The sequence below is a fragment of the Mesoplodon bidens genome (assembly GCF_964165515.1).
Source record: "Mesoplodon bidens genome assembly, chromosome: 6".
NCBI classification, from domain to species: Eukaryota; Metazoa; Chordata; class Mammalia; order Artiodactyla; family Ziphiidae; genus Mesoplodon; species Mesoplodon bidens.
This window is the reverse complement of record NC_138162.1, coordinates 12,534,386-12,558,436: the sequence shown is the minus strand read 5'-3', so window position 1 is coordinate 12,558,436 and position 24,051 is coordinate 12,534,386.

The window sequence follows — 24,051 nt, the reverse complement described above, 5'->3', positions numbered from 1 at the left end:
CTCCCGGACTGGGGCACGAACCCGTGTCCCCTGCATCGGCAGGCAGACTCTCAACCACTGCGCCACCAGGGAAGCCCCTAGGTAACATTTTTAATCTTCACAGTAAACTCACAAGATGCGTATTATCTCCATTTTACAAATAGGAAAACTAAGACTTGACAATATTAGATAACTTGCCCACAGTGTTAGAGGGTTTCATGATTCATCGTCAGTCTCATTCTACAGAGAGGGGAGAGCTCAGAGAGGTTACGTTTTTTTGCTTGGGGTTACACAGCTAGCAGCTGGCAGACCTGGGGTCACACTGAGGCCTGATCTCAGTCGTCCTCCTCCCACTTCGTCCTGCTGCTGTCCCAAACGGTGAGCACCAGCTTTGTGCCAGGTACTGTGCTCTGTGCTGGGAATGCAAAGATGGGTGAGATGTGACCCTGACCCCTGTCTTTGAGAGGTGCATGGTCACTGGCCTGAGCTGCTGTCTATGATGTCTTGGGTGGCAGGTAGGAAGTTTATTCCAGTTCTGCCAGATGTCTGCCTTGAGAAAGGAACCCACTCTGGCAGCAGCAGGGCCCGGCTGCCTTCCTTCGAAGCAGCATCCAAGATATCATTGCTGTTTGACTCCTCTCAGACTCTGTCCTGTGCGAGAGGTAGTAAGGATTGCACTTCTCCCTCTGCTTATACTGGCAGAGCAGCTGCAGGACAGCCAGCGGGATTCAAGGTCAGAATTAGGTCAAAGATGAAAGAAGCGAACCATAATCTCCTGCCCCTCTTACCTGTCCTCAGTCCAACCCCATTCACCAGCCCTGAGCAGCCATCACACGATCGGAAGTCAGCTGGGGGAGGGACAGGGATAGAAATAGCAATCAAGGAGCCTTTTTTGGAGTAAGCCACATGGCCGGGGCTTTGCAGCAGTCTTTTGTGAGTGGCCGAAATCCCCCAATCACTGCAAATGTGCTTCTCAAAGATGCAGGATTTTTTAATAAACAGAGGAAATGATAAATTATGTTGTAACTCCACTCCAAAGGCATTTGGTTCTTAACAGCCAAATCCTCTGTAGTCTTTAAATAAACAAAAACTTATTTGGTGAACAGACCGGGGAGGGGGGTAGGGGGGTGGGAGGAGGCGGGAATGAAAGATTTTCTGTACTTGGGTTCCACATGTCAACAATTTCTCTCCTGTGTGTATGTTGGCCAAAGCCGTATATCATGATAAATGAATAAAGGAAAACCTGGAGCCCAGGGCAGTCAGACAGCTCAGCAAATGGCTTTCAGCTGATTGCTCTATTTCAGTTGACATTTATCAGAGAGTTTCTCTGCTACTCTGTGTGTCAGACCTGCAGTGGTGGCAGGGACAAGAGTGAGACTACCTGTTTGGATGGGCTGAGGAATGAGTAATGCTGGAGCAATTCATTCTCCCTCCTTCAGTCTCTCTCTTTCAAAAAGGAAAGCTGGCTATGGAAATTCTCACACTTGCCAGAAGAATTAACCTCCTCTATTCAGTTCAAACCACCTCCTCTATTCAGTTCAACGGCTTTCAAAGTCCCATGAAAAATACAGGCCAAAGAGAATTTGAGAACTTTTTTTTTCTGTTTATTTTTTTCTTCTTTCTTCTATGTGTGTGTGTTAAAATTACAAAAGAAAGGTATGTGAGAAGTTAAAAGAGACACTTATCACAAGTCCTGAATCGTACTCCCTTTTAACAATTAGATGTGTATACTTCCAGACCTTTCTCTATGCATGTATAATTTTAAAAAAACAAGGATGGGAATTATTCTGTTCCTATTTTGAAGCTTGCTTTTTTTTTTCCCCAACATATCATGGCCATATCATAGCCGTGTGTGAACAAGTAGATAAAATTCATCCTTTTTCATTATACAGTGTTCCTATGGTATTCCACAATAAGGATGTACTGTAACTTATTTTACTATCACTCATATGATATTTTAAAAAATAATTTCACATGCATTGGAAGATGTTTCTACTTTAAAAAAAAATTTTTTTTTTTTTTTTGAGGAAAAAGAACCCCTAGTCTAAGTTTATCTCTTTGGTAAGTTCTGCTCTTTATCTCTTTGCTAGATTCTAGTCAGCCTCAGACTAATGTATATTAAGTGTCTCTGTGGACCAGGTACCATGCTGAACACTTTACATGCATGACTACATTTAAACTTCAGAATAATCCTAGCTGGTGTAGGTATTACTCCTATCTGTGTTTACATATTGGAAAACTGAGGTTCAGAAAGGGTATTTAACTTGCCCAAGGTCACACAGTAAGTGCCAAAGTGAAGTTTGAGACTCAGATCTGACTTCAAAGTGGGCTCCTGATCAGTGTGCTTCGGTTTGTAAGTCTTCACTGAGCGCTTACTCAGAATGCACCCAGCACTCTTCTGGGCCCTGAAGGTGATATAAGAGAAGCAGAAAGCTCGCTTTGATAAAACAGAAAGCTCTTTCTAGTAAAGGACTGCATGTAAAACAGTACAGTGGCTGGCACATAGTAAACAATGAAGAAATGGTAGCTCTTATGGAGCCAGTAAAGATTACACATTTATACCTCCCCTGTTTGACAGACTCCTCTAGAACGTGTCATAGAACCAGGGAGAACGCGGAACGACCACCCAGCAGTGAATAATAATAATAACAACAATAATCGTATTGACAGCATCAGTAACCAATGTTGGCTAGGTGCTTTTTCATGTTCAAAGTTCTTCTACATCCTTTATCCCATAGAAACCATTGGACGAAGCTTTGCAATTTCTTTTGCTCTAATAATGGTCAGTTTTCATGATGTGTATGAAAAGGTGTATTCTCTTTTGGTAGGGGAGTACAAGTTTTGTTACATCTACAGGAAATGTATCTTATAGATTATGTTGTTTGGATTTTCTGTATTTTTACTGATTTTTTGACCCCGGATGAGACTTGGACTGAAAGTGGTATGTTTTAGCCTTCTGTTAACGAGCATCTCTATTTCTTCTTGCATTTCCTATAATTTCTGCTCTGTGAAAGCGCTGGTGTGTTGTGGTGCTGCAGAGATAGTCTGACTCTTATCTTCTTCGCCCCATTCAGTGCCAGGAGTCTGAGTTCTGTCTTGTCATATATCAAGATCACAGCCCTTGCTTTCGGTTTGTTTAAGTTTGCTTGGTGTATCTTTCCCATTCCTTTCTTTTTAGCTTTTTTGAATCAGTGTTTCAGGTGTATTTCTTTTGTAGAGTTGGGTTTTGTTCTATCAACCATTCTAAAACTCCTTTCTTATTTTTATCTTTATTTTTAATTGTAAAATACACATTACATAAAATTTGCCAATTTTAACCGTTTTAAAGTATACAGTTAAGAGTGTTAAGTACATTCACATTGTTGGGCAGCCAATTTCCAGAACTCTTTTCACCTTGTAGAACTGAAGCTCTGAACCCATTAAACAACTCCCATTCCTCCTCCTCCAGCCCCTGGCAACCACCATTCCATCTTCTGTCTCTATGAATTTAACTGCTCTAAGTACCTCATATAAATAGAATCACACAGTATTTGTCTTGTTGTGACTGGCTTATTTCACTTAGCATAATGTTGTAGCATGTGTCAGAATATCCTTCCTTTTTTTTTTTTTTTTTTTTTTTTTTTGCGGTACGCGGGCCTCTCACTGTTGCGGCCTCTCCCATTGCGGAGCACAGGATCCAGACGCACAGGCTCAGCGGCCATGGCTCACGGGCCCAGCCGCTCCGCGGCATGTGGGATCTTCCCGGACCAGGGCACGAACCTGTATCCCCTGCATCGGCAGGCAGACTCTCAACCACTGCACCACCAGGGAAGCCCCTATCCTTCCTTTTTAATGCTGAAAAATGTTCTATTGTCTGTATATATGAGACTCCTTTCAATAGGTGACTTCAACCCGTTTATATTTACTGATAATACTGATATGTTTAGTAGAACCCATTTACTCTTTCTTTCTGTGCAATATTAACACTAGGTGACTTGGTGGGGTTTTTTTGCTTTTTTTATTTAGTTTTTTTTAATATACAGCAGGTTCTTATTAGTTATCTATTTTATACATATTAGCATTAGGTTGAGAAGGGTTGCTTCTGCAGAGAGGAAGTTACTGTTTGTTGAATGAATACATGAGTGATGATCCTTGTCTCTTATATTCCTTTCTTCTGGTCTCTGTTTTTTGGGGTTTTTTTAAAATTTATTTTTGGCTGCATTGGGTCTTTGTTTCTGCTCACAGCCTTTCTCTAATTGTGGCGAATGGGAGCTGCTCTTCGTTGCGGTGTGCAGGCTTCTCATTGCGGTGGCCTCTCTTGTGGAGCACGGGCTCTAGGTGCGTAGGCTTCAGTAGTTGTGCAATGCGGGCACAGTAGTTGGTGGCTTGCGGGCTCTAGAGTGCAGGCTCAGTAGTTGTGGCGCACGGGCTTAGTTGCTCCACGGCATCTGGGATCTTCCCGAACGAGGGTTCCAGCGGCTGTCCCCTGCATTGGCAGGCGGATTCTTAACCACTGTGCCACCAGGGAAGTCCCTGGTCTCTGTTTTAATCCGTCCTGTGCTGTTAGGTTAGATCAACCTGAAACATAGCCTTTATGATGTGACTCTTCTACCCCAGAACCTTCCATGGCTCCCCATTGCCTGCTGAATTATGTCCAAACTCTTCTCCCTGGCATTCAGTAACTTCTGCAGTCTCTCTCTTTAGCTGTGATACACCTCCCACGACTACTCTATTAATACAGCTAGTGCCTACGCTGAATGGAATTATTAGCTTTTCTAACATTCTGTGCTGCTTGCTTTCACCTCCATGTCTTTTCTTTGCCTGGTGTGTGCTCCTTTAAATCCCTGCCCAACCCAGTAGGCAAAATTTCTATCTAACCTTTAAAGGCCTTGGTCCCACGTCCTTCCTTGCACCAACCCATCCATTTCTTTAACTATTCCTCCTCATCCTGACACCTACGTATGCATATTGAGCATCTCCACTTGGATGGGCCTTATGCACCCGAACTCCGCCGGCCCTGCCTGGATGGCACGTGCCCCCCAGGCTTGCTCCCTGTCCTGCGTTTCCTCGGAGTGGCATCACCTCCACCCAGGTGCCGAGCTGGGAAGTCAGGAGCCACCTGTGCTCCCCGGCCCTCACCCCCTCATCCAGTTAAGTCACCAGGTCCTGTCAGTTCTGGCTGCAAAGCGCTCTGCTTTCCTTTCTGGGTGCACTCTTGAGTGGTGTGAACCACCCTTGAGTGGGGCGACCCCGGGAACAGATGTGGCACGTGTCCCAGGCGGGCCTTGCTGGGGTCTCTGGCCCGGCCTCTGAGAGCACCGCTGGCACTAGATGAGCCTTGTGTAAGTCCCCTGAAGGGAAGTGCCCTGATTTTTAACCTTCGGTCCCCTGACTAGCACAGTGCTGGGCACAGAGCAGGTGTTAAGGAAATGTTTGTCCAGTTGTAATGGGCCTGCCAGGCCTTGAATACAAATGAAGTCAGTTTATATCAGTAACCCAAAGTTTCTCTAATTACTCTCACCTGCTTGCTGAGCCCTCCAGCCTTGTCTGCTCTGTAGGCCTCGGGAGTCTCTGGGCATCTCCTAACGGCTTCCTCCCAAGCGTCCAGGATCCCCGGCACCCACCATACTCCTCTCCCACCCAGGCTAGCCTTGCTGGCGCCTGTGGCCACGCATGCCACTGGAGCGGGCTCACCTGTGCTCCTACTGGGAGTGTCAGCTTCGGTGACAAGAGTGCTGGCTCCCGGGCTTGGGATGCCTGAGCATGTTAGGTGGGGTCTCTGAAGAAAGGGGGAGAAGTTTCCTTCCCTAATCCCAGGCTGCCCTCGGGATCAGCTGAAATCACCCCCTCTTTGCTGTTAAGAATAACAAGTCCTGGACTTTTGCTATGTATTAGGCAACTCTAGAGATTATTAGTTTGCTCATTTTAGAAATGAGGAAACATGAAGCACAGAGAGGTTAAGTTACTTGTTCAAAGACACACAGACCAGAGGAAGACTTAGAACACAGGGAGTCTGGTGTCTGCCCGCCTCAATACATTATTTTAAGTAAGAGACCAGAGGGGCTAGAAAGGACCTTGTGAGGTGCTGAAGTGGCCAGTGAGAGCTCGTGGGCTGTCCCAGTTTTGCCCTTTCCACCGTCAGTAAAGGTCCTGACACTTCCCTATGGGTACCAAGGAAGGGCTTGGACAAGATCAGTGGTTTCCACCTCAGCCAGAGAACCGCTGCTGCCCCCTGACAACATTTGCACCCATTTGAGGCAAAATAAGTAAGACAAAGGCAATGTAGCAAATGTTTCCATGAAGTTAAATTTATTTAACTTAAAGGACTATTCTGTATTCTTACATCTTGCTCTTCCTACTTTTGTTTTTGGTGTTAAAATATTCTTTCTCTAATGGAATGGTAAGAAGTTGGTAATACTAAAAAAAAAAATCCTCGCTTAGAAAACTCAACAGTTGGTCACCTTCTGTTGGTCCCCTCCATTTTTTTTTTTTTTTAACCATACCGATGCATGAATTCCAAAGTCTGGGAGCTGTGGGACCTCCCGCCTACTCCTAGAGCTGACACCCCCGAGGCTGTCATCCCAGGGAAGCCGGAGCTGTAACCTGGGAGAGAAGCGAGGGAGGGAGGCGGTTTGACCTTTGTGGGTGTCAGGGACCCGGTGGGTGAGCAAGCAGTGGCGGTGAGGCAGGGGTTAGCACAGGACAATAGTCAATCAGCAGGGTTCAGAGACCCTCCAGGGAGGACGGATGAGCAGGGAGAGGTGAGTCAGAGAGAGGAGAGAGGGAAACAGAGACAGACAGGGAGAGACAGAGAGATGCACGCAGGGCCAGAGGGAGGGAGGGAGAGGGGCAGAATCAGAGACAAAGACACGCACGCCCGCGTGCACACGTGCACGTGTACAGCACAGGGATCGGCAGGTAGAGACAGATAGAGACGGTCACAGAAACAGCAACACATGGTGACAATGAGACCATTAACAAGTATTCCTAAAGAGAGACACTGGATAGGCAGAGACAGAGACACACAGGGAGCTAGAGGAATACACACAAAGAGAGAAGGCGACAGAAAGCCAGGGAGAGAAACACAGAGAGATGGTTTAAAAAAATAAAAAGGAAAGAAAGAAAAGAGAAATGGAAAGAGACACACACCTAGACGCAGGCTAAGCAAGGCAGACAGAGACAGAGACGGGGAGAGAGTGAGCCAGGCGGGCGGCTTTGCCGTGCGGGGGTCCCAGGTTTGCAGCGCAGGGTGTGGGTGGAGGAAGAGGCAGCACCAGCCGGGCCAGGGCTGCAGGGACCAGATAAGGACGCCCGCCAGAAGAAAGCAGGGGAAGGAAAGACGTTTACGAATCCCCGGGGGGAGAAAGCCAGGGAGGCTGCCCCAGGCCCGGGAGAACAATGGGTACTTGACTTCAGTGGGTCATTAATGAGACAATTAATGGAAAGCTTAACAGAGGCCTCCCCAGGGAGGACTTGGAGAGTGGATAAGTGGAGTTATTGTGAAGGCCGAGCGGGTGGTTCTAAGGGGGGGGCCTGTCCCCACAGTCCCAGATGTCCAGCATGCCAACTGCAGATTCCTGGCCTGAGGCATGGGACACCCCCCAGCTCCCCGCCAAGTGCCCTGTGCTCCCCCACCCTGGACCCCTGCCAGCCCCCAGAGGTGGCCCCAGCCTCCGTATCCCATGCTTCTGCTGCTGTTGCTCTCTCTACCTCGAGTGTTATCCCTTGATTATCCGCATCCTTGGAAACCCTACCCATTCCAGGGATAAATAAATGTGGTGCATCCATCCAATGCAATGATGAGTCAGGGCCATATGTTTCAATAAGAATAGGGCTCCCGAAACATATTCTAACGGGCAGTGGAAAAAGCAAATGGGGTCATATAAACAGTGTGACACCACTTATGTAAATTAGAATGACTGGAACACAAAGCAGTTCTTTTTTAAACTATGCCTGTCTTTATTTTGCATTATAAAATTGTCTTTTTAAAGGGAGGGTCGTGAAGGGATACTTTCCAAATTCATAATGGTAGATTGCTACTGGAGGGTGGGGGGATGGCTTAAAGGATACTTAATGTCATCTCACATATATAAATATAGCTGAACACTTGACAGTATGGTAACTTGGGGTTGTGAATATAGAAGTGGTTGTTACCTTCTTCTCTATCTTTTTTTTTTTCTATACTTAAAAAATTTTTTTTGAGAGAGACAGAGACAGAGACATCCTGGCCATCCTCCAGACCCAGCTCAATGCCACCTCCTGCAGGAAGCCTTCCAGGAACTCACCTCCCAATCAGATGTGGTCTCCCTTTGCCCCGGTGCCAAACTCTCAAGACTCACAGCACTTTCCCTCTTGTGTTTCCCTTTGTGACTGTGTTTCCCATGGACTGTCTTCTGCACCGGGCTCCTGTCAGCACAAGGCCGGCGCGGAGGTAGTGCCCAGGGATGCCTGTGAGACTGAAACTCACTCTCCTTCCCACTGCTATAGGAGGCAGCCCACCAAGCTCTGCTCACATCTTAGACCCAACACACAATTGGTGTTGGTGGGGGAGGGGGGTCCTGAAAGTCAAAACATGGCTTCCAGAATGTGGATCTAGGGAGGGGAGCAGCTGCCATTCAAAAATGTTCACGGAGGAAGGAGGAGGTCTCGTTTACTGTGACCAGAAAATCTTCCCACCCTGGTCAGCTGACTGTGGCACCATTGCTAACAGAGCCTCAAGCTAGAGTCCCAGCAGAGTCCCCCCTACATCCCCAGTGGGGCATAAAGGCATTGGCTCCTTCTACCCAAATCTACCCACTAAGCCCCCAAATTCAACCCAGTGAATCCCAGTTGCTGGTAAAATGGAGCCATTGTGGAGGTGGCAGGAAGGCCCAGTCCTGGCCCACCCACCCGGGCAGACATGGGCCCATCCATCACAGCAGCGCCATTTACTGCGCGATTCCTCTATTCCGAGCTACATTATCTAATTTAATTCTCACAGTAACCCCTGTTTTACAGGAGAGACCTTAGAAAGGCTGACTTGCTCAAGGTCACAGGATGGCAGTAAGGGTTAGAGCTGAGACTCCAGTCTCGTGTCTGGGTGGCGGGGCTCCTTACTTCTAGGCAGCTCCCTCATTGTATAAGGGATACATTGTATAAGGGATTGTATACATTGTATAAGGGATACATTGTATAAGGGATACATTGTATAAGGGAATACTGAGGCCCAGAGAGGGAAGAACTCATGCATTAACAGCATAGGTGAATGCCAGAGCTGGGACTTGATTCCAGATTTTGCGACCGCTTACCCGCCCACCTGCCCCAGGCTGCCCAGTGGAGTCTACCATATAGCAGGATTTTTTTTTAATTGATTGATTGATTGATTGATTTTTGGCTGTGTTGGGTCTTCGTTTCTGTGTGAGGGCTTTCTCTAGTCGCGGCGAGCAGGGGCCACTCTTCATCGCGGTGCGCGGGCCTCTCACTGTCGTGGCCTCTCTTGTTGCGGAGCACAGGCTCCAGATGCGCAGGCTCAGTAGTTGTGGTTCACAGGCCTAGTTGCTCCGCGGCATGTGGGATCTTCCCAGACCAGGGCTCGAACCCGTCTCCCCTGCATTAGCAGGCAGATTCTCAACCACTGCGCCACCAGGGAAGCCCTATAGCAGGATTTTTAATCCACTGGGCTTGGCAGTGTCATTATGCCTTCATGGGACATAAAACTGTAGGGTTTGGGGGAGGAGGGAGGGACCTTGGAGATCATCTTGTTTGATTCCCTCTTTGTCGTGATAAGGAATTTAAGGCCGAAGGAAGGCAAGTGACTCACAGGGCCTCTTTTTTTTTTTTTTTTTGCGGTATGTGGGCCTCTCACTGTTGTGGCCTCTCCCGTTGTGGAGCACAGGCTCCGGACGCACAGGCTCAGCGGCCATGGCCCACGGGCCCAGCCGCTCCGCGGCATGTGGGATCTTCCCGGACCGGGGCACGAACCCGCGTCCCCTGCATTGGCAGGCGGACTCTCAACCACTGCACCACCAGGGAAGCCCCACAGGGCCTCTTTGATGTCAGGAAGTCCAGGCCAAAGAAACCAGCCTCCTGACCCACGGAGTCCCTTGGGTTCTCAGAACATATTGACCCCAACTTTAAAGCCCACTTTAATAATCGGTACCTTGGTAGCCAAACCCGGAGCAGCTTGGAAATTATAAACTAGAATGTGGAGGAGAGCATCGTCCACACCGAGATATCTGTTAAATGCTGAATACATGAATGAATGAATGAATGAATGAATGAATGGCTGCCAGGCTGATTTCTGCCTCCCGCCTGGTTTTCCTTCCTCTGTCAGATTAATCATCTTAAACCAGCCTTTGCCATGACATGGCCCTGCTCAAGAGCTGGATAGCTCCCCATTGCCTGGATAACTGAATCACCTCCTTCGTTCCTTCATTACGGTGGAGGCCCCTCCGACCCGTTGTCCGTAGAGTGACCTGTTCAAAATGCAGATCATGCTGCTCCCCTTCACAGCTCCCTATAACCTCCAGACAAAAGCCCCAGATTCTCACCCCCAGGTCTTAACTGCAAGGTTTGACTTGGACCGTCTTTCCAATCCCACCTCACAGCAGGCTCTCCCTTCCTCTGGCTCCAGCTGGCCCTGGCTGTGACTTCTCTCAGGTGCCCACACGTGCCTGTGGCTTCAGGGACATGCCATTCCTCCTGCCTGGGGCACTCCAGACCCTGCGCCACCTGGCTCACTCCTATACATCCTTTAGATCTCAACCTAATGTCTCCGCTTCCAGACAGCCTTCCCTGACCTCCCCAGATGGGATTCATACCCTCCGTTGGCGGTTCCCCACAGCCAGTCGTCTGTCCCCAGCACTGCACCATCCCATTTGATTATACCTAACATCTTCAATGCCTATATTCTGCCCAGACTGTGAGCTCCGAGTGGGCAGGGTCTGTCTTATTCACCAGCCCGGGCTTAGTGCCGGAACAAAGCCTGGCACACGCTGTGTCCTCAATAAGTATTTGATTAATGATTGAAAAAGTAGATTTGGCTCTTTGTTGAAATTGATTTATTTATTCAACAAATATTTATTGAGCATCTACTACGTGTCAAGCATGGTTCTCCACACCCCACAGTGGTGAATAAACCACCACAAAGTCCCTGCCCTCATGGAGCTTACAGTCTACTTGGAAGAGGCAGACATTAGAGAGATAAAGAAGTAACACAAGGCCAGGCATAAGTGCTATGAAGGGGAATAAAGCAGGGGTAAGGGAAAAGCACTCAGTGTGTAGTTTGGTGGGAGGTTGCCAGTTTCGATGGGGTAGTCAGGGAATGCTGCATGGAGGAGGTGACATTTCAGTGATGAGCCAGGGCTCCTGAGAAACACAGAGCCTCTGCCTCCCTTGGTCAGGCTGGGCCCTAGGTGTGTCCAGGCATGACAGTCCCAGATCCCCAAACCCTCCCTGCCTCCCAAGGGCGGAAGCAAAAGGAACCCAGAAGAGGACTTTGGCCAAGGTTTTGAGGCGGGTGTGGAAGCCCAGAGCTGCTCTTCACAACAGCCATGATTGGGCTCTTTCTGCATGGCGAGAGGTGGCGATTGCTTTGTGCACCAAGGACTTGGCTGATTGTGGCCGGGCGATTGACACCCACAGACCGCGGCCGCCAGGGTTTACCGCGCACGCCAGCCCCGCGGCGGGCCGTGCGCAACGCGGCAGCCCAATCTCGCCTCCTATATTCAGAGTTGATTAGACGCTATTTCTGCCTGGATTTTCAGAAGGCTCAAGAGCTTTTTTAATCACTACAGTGGCTCATTACGGTTTTGCAGTGACACTCATGTCCTTCAGTTCTCTTCTCAGATTAGATTCTATAGTCAGATGAATATTGGATGATTTCATTACATACAAATGCAATCAACAGTTTTGCATAAATTTCTTCTCTTTTCTTGAGTTTCAATTGACCCCAGCACCCATGGTGGCAGGCACGATCCACATGCAAATGAGCTGGGTTTGCAGCCGCGGAGAGGGGCCTGCAGGAGGCGGGCACTCACACCAGACCGGGAGGGAGCCGGGAGGGAGCTGGGATGGCTCAGGTTTGGGAAAGGGGCCTGGGGGGAGGGGATGCCACCACGGCCAAGGCAGGGCACCCCCTTCGGATGATGTTCCTGCAGGTAAACTGAGGTACGGGGATGCTCAGAGCCGGGCAAAGAATGGAATGTGGAGCTTCAGGCCTGGCGTCTGGGCGGGGAGGCGTGCCCTCAGGATGCTTGGGGAGGTGTCTACTTGACCACTGGTGTGGACGTGTTTCAATATTTTTACAACTGGCAGGACCTTAACAGTGCCTTCCAGCTGAATGTCAGCTCTGACCCGACGAAGGCTGCTGCTGTTGCTGGTAGTCATAGTATCATCATAGTCATCATCATCATTTCTCCTGGAGGCCTCGAGCTATTGCCCTGCGGGCGGGCGATCAGCAAAAGTCTAAAAAAGGCACACAGGAAACTTGGGAGCCTGGGGCAGCTGCCCTTGCCTCACTTCCTTGATTTCTCTCCTTCTCTTTTGGGTGAAGGGGCAGGATATTCTCGGAATTGGGCCTGGGAAGGCTCCCAGTCTCTCCCTTATCTGGTGATGGAATCCTTTCCACCACCTGCCTGTGGACGCATCTGGCAGCCTGTGCTTGTTCTCCCCTGGGGCTGAGGAGCTCCCTGCCTGCAGCAAGCCTGGTCCAGCTTTCTCAGCTCCTTGCTGACCAGGTGAACCTGACCCCGTACCCTGGGCCCACAGCCCACCTCTGCTCCCTCCTCTCTCTGACCCGTGGCACCCCCTGAGGTCTACAGTGCGGACTGTGCTCTGCTGAGTCACCTTTTCTAGGGCTGGGCTTCTCAATTCCTGCAGTGTCTCCTCCCAGGAGGTAGCCTCCAGCCTCCTACCAGGTCTGTCCTCCAGATGCTCCTGGTGGCTGTCAGGGTTCATAGTCCAGGCCTGGACTCAACACCAGGCATGAGGCTGGAGGGTAACGTGGGGATTAAGCTCTGTGTGTGGTCAGGGGACCCAGGGCCAACAGCTGTGCACCTCTCAGGGAGCGGGCTGGGGGTAGGGGAGAAGCAGGAAGGGAACAGGATGTTCGGCCCTGAGGGTCGGCAAGGACAGGGGTCTGTGCATCTCAAACCTCACTTCCTTCAGGTAGGTTCTTTTTTCAAAGCTCCCATGTACACAGACATGGCACAGACAGTGTAGGATCAGGGACCCAGAGAGAGGTATGTGGATGCACAAGTGGTCGGGTTCCCATCCCATCAGGGATGTGACCCAAGCTTCAGTCTTCCTCATGGACACGGTGGAACTTCGAAGTGGATAGAGCCAGAGCCACACCCATGGGCATGGATGGGACACATCTGTGCTACCACAGCCCCAGGCTCAGGCCCTTGCCTATCACTGCCCTCTACTCCCCAGAGTGGGGTTAGAGAGATCCAGGAGTCTGAACAGAAGCAGGGGAGCCCTGTACTGCTCCCATGTTGCTGGTGGGACCACTGAGGTCCAGAGAGGGGAAGGTCAGGCAAAGAGCCACACAGCATGAAGCCAGAGCCTCCTGACATGGTCTGAGGCTGCTTCCCTGCTCCCTCTGGCTGCTCCTGAGGACCAGTCCCTTGCCATTCTGTCCTGTGCACAGTCACGAAGGGCCCTTCTTCCCAGCTGAATGGATCCACCCCTCACTGCCTGTCCGTCTGCCGTCTGCTGCTTTTCAGTCTCCCCAGGCTCTTCTTTCTGTTTGCATCTCTGTGTGCATTTTTTTCCCTGTCTCTCTCTGTCTTCATCCTTGAGTCTGTCTCTATGTCCCTTCCTCCCCTTTCTCTCTCTGCCCCCATCCCTCTTCCCATCTCTCTACATCTGACTGCCAGGTCCCTTTGCCAGGCCACATCTGCTCCTTGCTCTCAGCTGCTGTGTGACCAGAGCTGGCCTCTGTCTGGGGTTGGAAGATCTGAGACCCCCTGGGCTGTCCCCCTTAGATCTGTGGTCCCTGGAAGGAGGAGGTTGGGGGAGGGGGGTGGTGTCTGAACTTTTGGGGGCCTTCCTGCAGTGGCCAGCACTGGGCCATTCATTTTCTCTCCCAGGCAAGGACAGCAGGAAAGCAGCCATCCTTCTTTCATCACAGAGCTATTCTCACGCCAGCCTGGGAGAGGGGGCTGGGAGGTGGGCTAGGCAGTGTTGAAGAGGGCTCCCATTGATTCCGCAGTCAGGTGGGGGTCATCCTATCCAGGCCCCCAACTTTCAGCTGCCGTCTCTGGTGGGCCCCCCCCGTGGAAGCTCCATGACTACCCATCTTCCCTCCAGGTCCTCCTGGCAGAATGTACCTGGTCCACCAACCCAGTGGAAATCTGGTTTGTACCCACCTTGCCACTTTTCCCTGCTCACCTCTGTCTCACCCAGGCACAGAGGAGTGCTTTCCTCTGATGGACCTGCTTTCTGACTCTGTGCCTCGGTACATGCAGGGCAGAGAGGAAAAGGCTGGGCTCCAGAGGCTGGCAGGTCGGTGCCAAATCCCAGCTCTGCCACCTGCCAGCTGGGTTGTCTCAAGCAAGCGACTTAACCTCTATGAGTCCGGTGTCTTCCTCCATAAAATGCAGATAACACTCCTTCCCTTGCAAGGCTGGCATGAGGACTTATAATTTATGTGAAAGTACCTGATCCAGAGCTGGGCACAAAGTAGACACGTGCTAAAGCATTTGTTGTGAAAAAACGAATGTGTAAATAACAAATGAATAGTAGAATTGAGACCTGTATAAGTGGGGTGTGGGGAGGGAATGCCAGGTGTCAGGAATGGCACAGGCAAGGGCATGGAGGTAAGAGGTCTTGGAGAGGGACCAGGGAGCCATGAGTGCTCAGTACGGATGCAAAGTCCAAAATCCCAAAGGGAAGTGTCAGGTAGCAGGGACGGGAATGGTCAGAGGATAAGGAACTTGCTGAGAGTCAGTGATGCACCAGGCAGCTAAGAGTAACTGTAGCAGCAGCCGTCAGGAGTAGAGGCCCTGTGCTGAAGCATTTACAAGCATCAGCTCATTTAATCTTCGCAACACCCCTCTGAAGGAGATGCTATTATTATTCCCACTTTACAGATGAGGAAATTGAGACCTGGAGAAGTGACTTTCCTGGGTCACACAGCTAACAATTGTCCCCGCCAGGATTTTTTTTTTTTTAATACTCCTTGCTATGAACTGAACTGGGTCCCCTCAAAATTCATATGTTGAAGCCCTAACTTTCTTTTTTTTAATGTTTATTTATTTATTTATTTTCTTATTAGTCATCCATTTTATACACATCAGTGTATACATGTCAATCCCAATCTCCCAATTCATCACCTGCCCCCCCACCCCCACCCCCGCTGCTTTTCCCCCTTGGTGTCCATACGTTTTTTCTCTACTTCTGTGTCTCAATTTCTGCCCTGCAAACCGGTTCATCTGTACCATTTTCAAGGTTCCACATATATGCGTTAATATACGATATTTGTTTTTCTCTTTCTGACTTACTTCACTCTGTATGACAGTCTCCACCTCACTACAAATAACCCAGTTTCGTTCCTTTTTATGGCTGAGTAATACTCCATTGTATATATGTACCACATCTTCTTTATCCATTCGTCTGTCGATGGGCACTTAGGTTGCTTCCATGTCCTGGCTATTGTAAATAGAGCTGCAATGAACATTGTGGTACAGGACTCTTTTTGAATTATGGTTTTCTCAGGGTATATGTCCAGTAGCGGGATTGTTAGGTCATATGGTAATTCTATTTTTAGTTCTTTAAGGAACCTCCATACTGTTCTCCATAGTGGCTGTATCAAGACCCCACCAGGATTTGAACTGTGGCTTAGTCTGCCTCCGAAGCTGGTCCCTAGGCCCCTTCCAAAGGAAGGACCGCCCCCTACAATCTCTTGCCTGGTGAGGCCAGGTGAATAAAAAGGCTTAAAAACACGTTTGGTTAGTGAAGGAGAGTAAAGAAGGCATAATCGGAGGGCCCAGATATCCAGAAAATAGATGCTTGGTGCCAGTGAATCAGGGAAGACTTCCTGGAGGGAGCTGAGCACAGAGGCAAGAGTCATGGCCCAGAAGTGAGACTGAGGTGGCCCTGCTGGGGGTGTGGGCATGTTGACACAGGGGTGACACTAGAGCACAGGGGCTCTGCTACTGGACAGCATGGGGCTCTTGACCCGGATCTGCTTTCTACTGGAGTCCGTGTCCTTGGTCCCACCTGGCCCGGCTGGGCCCTCCTCTTGCTAGTCCCAAGAGAGTGGGAAGGGCAGGTTTCTGACTACTCCAGACCCGAGCCCCCTTCCCGGCTCTGCTACCCTCTTGTTGCAGGGCCTTGGCTGAGATGCCTCCCCTTTCTGATCCTTACTTTCTCCACCTGTGAAATGGGAGTAACTGTGCCCACAAGCTAAGTGCAGCTGCAGGTCAGAGACACGGGCACAGCTAGCACAGGGCCAGGTGCAGAGGAAGTGCTGAGCCATGTCAGCTGCTGACCCCCTCCCCAGGGCCCCCAACCCCTAGAGCAGCCCCAGACCCCCAATTCAGAGCATCAAAAGCCAAAAGACAGGGTGTGTGCTGCTGTGGTCAGACTCTGAAGCCAGACTGCCTGCCTCTTTCTTGCAAGGTGCACTTGAATACTTAACCTAGTTCTGTAGTTTCCTCATCTATAAAATAAAGATTATACCAGAAGCCCAGAAGCCCTTATCTAAAACCTGTGAAGTCGGAGGGTTTCAAAGCTTTTCTGATTCTAAAGTCTATTACAGAACACACCCCATATACTGTACAACCTCCCCATGGGGTCTGGGGCATTTCTTATGATGAAATTTATTCACATTTTTTTTTCAACAAAATGTGTGAATATTCATACCAGGTAGTGAAATGAAGACCAAAATAGTTTCTCCTTAGTTCAGGTCGCCAAACCTATGTAAAATCTTTTGATCACTGAAAGTTGTAGGATGTCAACATTGTGGAGAAGGGATTGTGGGCCTGGAGTGTTTGCCTCACGGGGCTGACGTGTGGATAAGATCAGTTACTACACACAAAGTATTCAGAACCACGCCTGGAACACGTGAGCGCTCACACATGCTATACAGTGGGTCCCTCCCCTGCTCCAAACCCTCCCATGGCTCCCATGTCCTCAGGGTAAAGGGCAAGCAATTTCGAGGGAGGCCCTCTGTGATTGGAGCCCTAACTCCAGCCTCAGGGCAGACCCTGCATACCCTAAACTTTAGCTTCATGAGCTTTTTTCAGTTCCTCATACACACTGGGCTCTCTCTCTCTGCAGGCTGTTGCACTTGCTGTATCTTCTGCCTGAAATGTCCCCCTTACAAACACCCTTTCTTAATTGTTTCATCCTATAAGTCTTATAGCCTCACCTAAGCAGAAGTCACATGACAGGAGAACTGCCGGTCTCCTCTGCTGGCTGTGATGTCTGGGAAAGCAGTGACCATGTGCACATTCTTCTCTGGCATCCAGTTTGTGTGAATGAATGAACCTCCTCACCCATCAGTGGTGTTGCCACTAACTCGGGGACTGAATACATGCTTGCTGAATGAATAAATGAAACACAGCTCTGGAGGGAGGATCCCACCCCCATATGTACCCCAGGAGAAGATTCTTGGAATGTTCTTCCCTTCCCCCACCCATCCAGGTTTCTTAAATGATTTTTTTAAAAGGGACCCAATCCATGCCGGGGGCCAGCAGGGCCCCCAGGATCGAAGGGCTGGGGGGGAGGCGGCTTCAGTACATTAGGCAGAAACCACTTGTCCGGGGTTGGTAGAGGCCTCTGGAGCCCAGGGAGCAGGGGGCGGGGGGAAGGGGCCTCCAGCACTCTGGACAATTGTTGTAAAATAAACTTCATAATCAGGTAAATGCGTTCGTGCAGGGGATGGTTCCCGTGCAGCTGCAGGCGTCCCCCCAGGCCCCGGAGGGGACCTGTCTAATCTCAGGGTAATGAAAACATGGGTCCAATTATGGTGGAGGGCCGAGGCCCGAGCCGTGGATGGAGTGGGGAGCTGGGCCCCTGGCAGCGGAATTAGAACATTTAAGCTGTCAGGCCGAATCCGGGAAAGGCCTGATTACCTGGCCCGAGAAGGGGCCGCTTTGGTTTGGTGTCGACTATAATTTCCTGGCCACCAGCCGTGAAGCCAGGGGCCACCTTTTCTCCTCTGCGATGGGGGTCCAGGTCCTGCATCTCTGGCCTCCACCCCTCCAGACCCACTTAGAGACCTTAGGCTGGCCTGGGTCTCCCAAGCTGCCTGTGCGGGGCAGAAAGAGGAACAGGTACATGCGTGACACGTGCTGGGTGTGTGTAATAACCTGGACACAGGTTAAGGAGGGTGTGTACACTGGCCATGTGTGAATGACACGTGCGCAGGAAGTGGATAGGGAACAGGTAGTGTGGATATCCTGGTTCTGTGTAAATGATGCATGTGTCTGTGTGGATTATGTGCAGCTGATCCAGCACCGAGGTGTGTGGGTGACTCATACATGTGGGCTGTGTGTACAGGATACCCGTGTGGACATGTGCACATAGCAGGGCTGTGGCTACACAGGTTATATGTGGTGTGTGTTCACAGTTGTATGTGCTGGTCTATAAGTGCCACGAGAGCAGGGATCAAATTTGCCTTGCTGATTGCTGGACCCTTAGCACCTAGCTGGCTGCCTGGCTGCGTGGATAGGTGTTGATTATCTAAATGTTGAATGAATTCACATCTGTGTGATAGGTACATGGGAGATGTGTGATGCATGTATTAAAAGTAGGAGCAGATGGAGTCTGCATGGTGTGTGTGCCTGCTGTGTGCGTTACTTGTCCCCATTGTGTGATATGGGGGCAGGAGTGGTGGAATACTTCGAGGGCCTGAACTTGAACTGTGTGGCCACACAGACCTGTGCTCCAGGCTTGCCTCCTCCACTTACAGGTTGTGTGATCTCAGTCAATTCACTGAACCTCTCTGAGCCTGACTTTTCTCATCTGTAAAATGGATAATAACAATAAACACAGCAAACTTTCACTGAGCACTTACTATGTGCCTGGTACGGTATTATTATTTTCATGCATTGTTATCTTACTGACGTTTCACAATAATCCTCAAAGTAAGTACTACTAGTGCCCCCATTTTACAGATGAGGAAACTGAGGCTCTCAGAGGTTAAATAATGGTGAGGCCAGGATTCAAACCCAGGCAATCTGACTGCAGTGTGAGCTTTTAACTGCCAGGTTAAACAGATAGTACCTATTTCGTAGGGTTGTCCTAAGATAATCCAAGTAAAACACCTAGCACTGTATCTGGCACATAGTAAGTATCCTGTAAATATTATTACTATTATTTGCACATGATACATGTGTATTGGATGTATAAACAGGTACAAGGCAATATATGGGAAATGTGCATACAGTATATTTGTGTGGGAGAGACTTGTTGTGGGAGAGGCCTGTGTAGGTGTGTTTGTGAGAGGGGATAGTATAGGCATCCATTTACGCAAGGTTTACGATACATGTACTCGGGTATATGCTTATGTGATATATTTTACATAATGAACACAAGGCGTAAATAAATGTGTTATGACTTGTGATATTGACAAGTGGCTTATGAAATTAGAAAAATTACATACTTGAGGTGTGTGATATATATGAGCCTGTACATGAACGTGGACCCTCTATTTGGGGGTTGAAGAATATATGTAGAATGGTGTAATGATGGTTATTTGGGTCCAGGCATGGTGGTAGATGTGTACATGTGTACACAGCACAGCACGTTTGTGTGTGCAGGGAGGTGATACATATAGATACAGATATGCATGTAGTAGACATACATACTGTATAGACACAATGTGATCTTGTACGTGCACATGTATGTGAAGTGCTTACACATGGTGTATATATAGGCTCATCGATGTAAACAGTGCGTGTGTGTGTAATGCACAGACTTGGGAGTATACTGCATATCCTTTTGAGAGGTATACATTTGTTTGTGATTCATGTTCTGTGCATCTTTGCTCAAATGTCGTCTCCTTGGTGAAATATCTATAACCATCCTATTTAAAACAGACCCTGTTTCCCATGCCAGTCCCTTCTTTATTTTCTCCAAAAAAGTCTCACTTTTAAATACACAATATGATTCAGTGATGTGTGATGTTCACTGCTTTTTCCCTCGCTGAAGCCTTAGCTGCAGGAGGCCGAGGGCTTCTCTGGGTTTTGCTCACTGCTGAATCCCGGCGCCTAGCACAGGGCCAGGCGGGCTGGAGACCCGCGGGCGTTGGAGACCCGCGGCGCAGCTCCGTGGGGGCCTGTGCAGGATGGAGTGCACAGCACGGCCGGGCACCTTTGCGGACCCACGGGAGCCTCGTGCTCTGCGCGCGTTGAAGGGGCAAACGCCCACCAGCTGCCGCCGGGCCAGCGCCGGGCCGCCTCCGCCCCTGCCCGCGGCCCCTCCCCGGGCCCCGCCGTATCCCGGGGCGCGACCCGCCGTACCGGCGCGGCCGGCGGGGCTCCGGCCCACTTCCCGGCGGTCGCGGGGCGGGGAGCAGGCGCGGGCCGCGGCGGGCCGGGCAGCAGGAAGCGGCGCATTGTTCGCGGGCCGCGGCCCGGGGCAGGGAGTTCCCAGCCCCGCGCGGACATAAAAGGAGAAAGCAGCGCCCGCCGAGCAGCCGGCCGGCCAGCGGTCCGGGCGGCCGGAGGAAGCGCGGCCCCGAGCTCCGCTGACCCCGGCATCCGCTCCGGGGAACGCGCCCCGCCCCTGCGGCCCGCCAACCCCGGGTTCGAATCCCAGCTCGCCGCCGCCTCCCGAGCCTGCGTTTCCTCCCGTGTGAATGAAAACAAGCCCCTGGAAGCCCACCTCCGTGAACACCCCAGGCGCTCCCTGCATCCCGCCCGCTACCCCTCCAGTTGGCTTGTCCCACTAAAAACCTAGCCCTGTGCCGCAGTCCCTCGAGAAGAAAAGGTACGCGGTGAAATCCGGGCTGCACGGGGAATGTTTTACCTGCTAAAGAACACCCACCAGTGTAGCTTGAGCAACACCCATTTGTGCAAAAGGCGCTGCCCATGACAAAGGCCCGAAAAGACCCTCTTCAGGATGGAACTTGGGTTGCAGGCTCTGTTACTGATGGGGAAACTGAGGCCTGGAGGGGAAAGACTCGCTCAGGATCATTACAGAGTCAGCATCCAGCAGCCTTCTTACAAATGAAGGGTCTTTCTCCTAGTGCTTACCAGGACGGCCGTTTTTGTGATTGTCGTTGATTGTAAGATTGATGAACTGAACAGAGTTACTGGCGTGTATCTTTTCAAAGCGGCTTTCCATTTGCTACTCATCTGATCCTCCCATCCCCTCGAGGTGGGCAGAAGTAAACCGCAGCGCAGAGAGGTGAAGTGTCTTGCACAAGCAGGTTGGGGGAGGGGGAGAGGGGCTTGTCCCTGGTCTGTTTTAGGAGATGTTAATCCCTACGACTCTGGCACCATACTCTTGGGTGGGGATGTATTTGCGGAAGGGCTAAGATCTAATCAAGGCAGAAAAAGTAAGGGATTAGCAACCCCACCCCGTTCCAGCCCAGCCCACCGCAGCCCACAGCACTGGGTTTTACCCTCCAGGCCTGGATAGTCCTCTTGCCTCTTTGAAGGAAAAGGTGAAATCTTCATTTCAACAAGGGCCCAGAGAGGTTAAGTGACTTGCACCGGGTCACACAGCAAAATGGCTATGATGCAGAGGCCTTTCACTCACAGCCAGACCTCTCTTTCTGGGGAGAACCCTCTCCCTGAGTCCTGAAATTTTGGAAACCTGTCCTGGGGTGCCTTCACCCTCTGGGCCAGGAGATTCTGATTATGGAGAAACGGCCTTCCCTCCACCGCTGCCCCCGCCCAGCCCGGGAATCCTACACCGGGGGTAATTGAGATCAGATGCGGCAGTGACCCACGGAATGCTCCCCAGGAACCTGGAAGCATTTATTGTCTGGAAGAGAGTCCAGGACCCACTCTAGGCCGCCCTCCCTCCCTCCCTCCCTCACTGCCTCCTCCCCAGGCGGCTGAAGGTGGATAGAGGCCCCGAGGAGCCTCTGGTGCTGCCTGGGGGTTAGTGCAGCCGGCCTTGATGAATACGACTGCTGAAAGCGCCTTCCTGGCTTCCTCCTTCCTGGGGATACGGTTACAGGGGGCCAGACTTCCTGCCCAGCCGGCCCAACTTGCAAGTGTGGATCTGCAGGCTCTCCAGGCCAGCAACTCCACAACTCCACCCCCTCACCCCAAGCAGGGGCACCGACAGGCCCCATCTCATTCAGAGCTCAGCTCAAATGTCACCTCCTCAAGGAGGCCCTCCCTGACCACCCTATATGAACTAGCCCACTTACTGGAAGTCTCCCCCTGTCACTCCGTTGAATTTTCTTCATATCACTTATCTCTAGCTGGTGGGGTCATATGTTTTCTTATAATAATGTTTATTTCCTCCCCCCCCCTCTCCCCCCCACCAGAATGTGAGCCCTGTGAAGGCAGGGACTTTCTCTTGTTCACTATGGCATTCTGGGGCCGAGAACTCTGCCTGGGACATAGCAGGCGCTCAGTAAATAAAAGCAATGAATTGAACCCCTGCCGTTGGCCTCTGAGCTTGGAACTTGACCTTGAATCTCTGCTCTGAGCTGGTTTGTCTGTGTCTGAATCTCACTTCTCTGGTACAAAACTCCAGCTTCTGATGCTCACTCTGCTGCCTGCATTGACTGCCTCTACCTCCCATCTGGGAGCTCCCAGCTGACCTCTGACCTCACATCTCTGATCCCTCTTCTTTGCTCTCCCCTCCCCAGCCTCTGCTGTGTGACATTGGGCAAGTCTCTTGCCTTTCCTGAGCCAGCAGGACTCTTCTTCAAACAAAAGCTTACATAGGAGCCCAGAATGTGAGACATAAAAGGGTGAAAGGCAGGAAGGGGACCTGATCCCTGTGTTCCTGGCTTTTGTCGTGTGCCCTCCTGTTGTCCCCAACACAACTTTGCAGTTCCCTACAGCTCTGAAGAACCCTGTAGTTTGAAAACCCCAGATTCGATGATTTCTCAGTCTCTTTTAGTGTCATAATTCCACAATGCCGTTACTTAGCTGTCTGTCCGGTCTTCAGCGTTCACTTAGTCATTTGTTTATCCATTCATCAAACATGAATGGGCCACAGTTGTTGCCAGGATTTGTGCTCATCTCTGCTCTCCAGTGTCTTGTGTCCAACTTCTGGTCCCCTTCCCTCATTCAACAAGCCGTCTGGGAGCACATTTCACGTGCCAGGGCCGTGACATCTTAGAGGATTTGTGCAGGGTGGCTACGGACCGCTACGATACCTTCATGTGACCTTGGAAAAGACACTCCCTTCTGGGCGCATGCAGCCTTGCTGGACCCCAGCTTGACAACAGAAAGTGCCCTTGAGTGAAGAAAAAGGTGACTATCTTCTTGGCAGACAAAGCCCCGCATGTGGGCACAGGCTGGCTGGATTTCAGACACCTCGCATCGTGCGCAAACTGCACAAGTGGCTCCATGGATGTGTGACCTGTGCTTGGTTTAATGCTCTACTGTAAGTGTTGTGAAATTTTAGAAAATTTTTGAACGAAGGGCCCACTATTTCATTTTGCACTGGGCCCTGCAAATGACACAGCCAGTCCTGTTCCTCCACACAGTAGGATCACACAGAATGGGGGAGGGGAGGGGAGTGAAAGAAGGCACTGGAGAGAGAGGGAGTGAAGGGCCTCGAATGCCAGGTTGAGGGGCCTGGACTGTCCTCTGTGTGGCTTGGGAGGGTCCCCAACCTCTATTCCAACTACAGTAGATCAGTATAAATCTGTTCTCTGTTTTGTACATGGGGTGGATGAGGAGCGCTTAGGATTTTGTTTGTAAAAAAAAAAAGATGTTGCCTCTACAGATATGTTTGGAAGCCATAGCTATTAGGGTTAGAAGCCAGAGAAGGAGTTAGAAGTCCCTCTGCCAGCTTCTGGATCCCTTGAAGGGCTTGCGCTCTTTACAGGCAAGAAACCTGAGCCTTAGAGAGGGGCAGGTGTGGGTCACAGGCAGTATTAGAACCCAGGATTCCTGCCTCCTAGATCAGGGCTCTATTGATGTTGTACCTGCAGGAACTCGGGTTCAGAACCCCCTAGATGAG